Source organism: Bison bison, unplaced genomic scaffold, assembly GCF_000754665.1.
Source record: "Bison bison bison isolate TAMUID 2011002044 unplaced genomic scaffold, Bison_UMD1.0 scf7180017864471, whole genome shotgun sequence".
Taxonomy (NCBI): Eukaryota; Metazoa; Chordata; class Mammalia; order Artiodactyla; family Bovidae; genus Bison; species Bison bison.
The window spans coordinates 19,723,286-19,726,907 of NW_011495032.1; positions in this window are offsets into that span (position 1 = coordinate 19,723,286).

Sequence of the window (3,622 nt, forward strand, 5' to 3'; positions counted from 1 at the left end):
GGAAACCAGAAGGGAAAGAGACACGTGTACCCCAATGTTCATCGCAGCACTGTTTATAATAGCCAGGACATGGAAGCAACCTAGATGTCCATCAGCAGATGAATGGATAAGAAAGCTGTGGTACATATACACAATGGAGTATTACTCAGCCATTAAAAAGAATACATTTGAATCAGTTCTAATGAGGTGGATGAAACTGGAGCCTATTATACAGAGTGAAGTAAGCCAGAAGGAAAAACACCAATACAGTATACTAACGCATATATATGGAATTTAGAAAGATGGTAACAATAACCCGCTGTACGAGACAGCAAAAGAGACACTGATGTATAGAACAGTCTTATGGACTCTGTGGGAGAGGGAGAGGGTGGGAAGATTTGGGAGAATGACATTGAAACATGTAAAATATCATGTAAGAAACGAGCTGCCAGTCCAGGTTCGATGCACGATCCTGGATGCTTGGGGCTAGTGCATTGGGACGACCCAGAGGGATGGTATGGGGAGGGAGGAGGGAGGAGGGTTCAGGATGGGGAGCACATGTATACCTGTGGCGGATTCATTTTGATATTTGGCAAAACTAATACAATTATGTAAAGTTCAAAAATAAAATAAAATTTAAAAAAAAGCATATTCAGTATTATGATTTTAATTTGGAAAGTAATAAATAAACCCATTGTTTTTACATTAGAAACTTTAAAAGTAAGGCTCATGAACAAGAGTAACACAGTGGTGTGAACAACAGGGAAAGCTGGATGTGAGATTGACAGGAACTCTCTGAATCTCCTGCAAGTTTTCTGTAGGTTTAAAACTATTCTAAAATTTAAAGTTTTTTTTTTTTTTTAATCCTAAAGCTTACAAAATATTATTGACTGGTGGCAGATAATCTTAAGTCACAGAGAATGTCGATCAAGAATACAGTCTCTGAAACTCTCGGTAGGAACCCAAACTAATAATGTGAATGCCAACATTAAATTAAACATTCAGAAATAATCAGAAAAGTAATCTGAACTGAAATATACACTGATGGGAGAAATTTCATGTGTGAACTAGATCCAGATGATAGGTTTCTACAATGCAATATATTACTCAGGTCCACTTCCTTTCCAAAGAGGTAAAAAAAAAAAAAAATTGCTGATAACAAAACCTCACTCAGTTGAGTGATTAAAATGAAAATATGGGAACAGACAGAATAGCGTTTTTCAAAGTAAGTTTCATAGAATCGGAATAAGTGTCATGTGAAAAAGTTCTGTGTTTAAATAAGCTGGAGAAACATTTAAACAAAACAAAACTGAGTCCTCTCCTTACAAAACTTTGCAGAACCTTTAGATGCTACTGAACATGGAGAATGAGTGAGAGGAGAAGGGGAGGAGGGTGTTGGCAAGCTTCCCAGACTGCAGATCCCTTTCTGCAATGATGAAAATATTCTATCATCTACTACCCACATTTGGCTGTTGAGCACTTCAAATGTAGCTAGCATGACTGATGGACAAAATTTCAAATTTTATTGCATGTGAATTTAAACAACCACCTGTGGCTACTGGATACCATATTGGATACTGCAAAATTTGAAGCATACCAAAGGCCAGACTGCCAAAGAACACACTTTGGGAAGCATTTATATAAAGCAGTTGTTTTCACACTTTTGGTCTCAGGATCTTAAAAACCAGTTTGCATTCCAAAGAGTCTTGTTTATGGGGGTTATATGCTGTGCTTAGTCGTTCAGTCTTGTCTGACTCTTTGTGACCCCACAGACTATAGCCCACCAGGCTCCTCTGACCATGGGGATTCTCCATGGAGTGGGTTGCCATGCCCTCCTCCAAGGGATCTTCCCCACCTAGGGATGAAATCCCAGAACTCAGGCTTCCCTCATTACAGGTGGATTCTTTACCATCTGAGCCATTAGGGAAGCCCAAGAATACTAGAGTAGGTAGCCTATCCCTTCTTCAAGGGATCTTCCTGACCCAGGAATTGAACCCAGTGTGGGAGGGGGGCGGTGGTCCTCCTGCACTGCAGGCTAATTCTTTACCATCTGAGCCCTCAGGGAAGCCCTATGGGGGTTAAGATGCTTTTTCATGGAAAACCATTTTTACTCAAAAGGTCAACTGATGAGATGAACCATGGTTATTTAGACTCGGCTATTTAGCAATAATTTTCTTGAAAATGAATGAAGTGAGCCCATTACTTCAAGGAATGCAACTTGACAGTATGTTTAAATGAATTACCTGCATACTTTAAAAAACCTTTAACTACATTAGAAAATTAATACTGAAAAGTTTTTGAAGTACACAATTAATTCATTTAAACATACTGTCAAGTTGTATTCCTTGAAGTAATGGGCTCACTTCACACATTTTCAAGAAAATTATTGCTAAATAGCCAAGTGTGAATAACCATGGTTCATCTCATCAGTTGACCTGTCGAGTAAAAATGGTTTTCCATGAAAAAGCAGCTAATTCAGTTAGTAGCTGTAACAGTCCCACAAGTGCTCAAACCATCGTACTTCAGTATGCAGTTCAAGTGCTTTATGCCTACTTTCATTTCTTCAAGTACTGAGGGCTAGTGAAATTGATCCTTTTTATTGTGTCACCCTTCTTTTACTGCAAGTGTGTGACAGTGGAGAATACAGTAACAACCAACACAGTTCCAGTGGTGCTAAGGCACCAACGGGTCTACTATGAAACTTGCTGTCAGCTCCATCAGTGAGAAAGGGAGTTAGAATTATTATGAAAAACTTTTTTTTTTTTTAATCTTATGAACCCTTGAAAGGGTCCCTGAGATGCCAAATATTTGCAGACCACACTTTGAGAAAAGATGATAGAGAATAAGAGTAAGAAGAGGAGAAGGAAGTTTGACTAGAAGGAGATAAAATGCAGGAACTTGAGCCTTTAACTGATATGGATGAGAAAACTGGTAAGAATGTCCAAACTGTTAATTATATACATTTAAGTTAGAGAGACATGGAGAGGTTTAAATAGAATCCTTATTTTGAAGCAGGGTAGACGGAGAAAATAAAAAAGGGGGTAATAACCATTATAAGAGAAGCAAAAAGCAAAGGAGAAAAGGAAAGATATAACCATCTGAATGAAGAGTTACAAAGAAGAGCAAGGAGAAATAAAAAAGCCTTCCTCAGTGATCAGTGTAAAGAAATAGAGGAAAACAATAGAATGAGAAAGACTAGAGATCTCTTCAAGAAAATTAGAGATACCAAGGGAACATTTCATGCAAAGATGAGCTCAATAAAGGACAGAAATGGTATGGACCTGATAGAAGCAGAAGACATTTAGAAGAAGTGGCAAGAATACACAGAAGACCTGTGCAAAAAAGATCTTTACATGCCAGAAAATCATGATGGTATGATCACTCACCTAGAACCAGACATCCTGGAATGTGAAGTCAAGTGGGCCTTAGGAAGCACCACTACAAACAAAGCTAGTGGAGATGATCTAATTCCAGTTGAGCTATTTCAAATCCGAAAAGATGATGCTGTGAAAGTGCTGCAGTCAATCTGCCAGCAAATTGGGAAAACTCAGCAGTGGCCACAGGGCTGGAAAAGGTCAGTTTTCATTCCAATCCCAAAGAAAGGCAATGCCAAAGAATGCTCAAACTACCGCGCAATTGCACT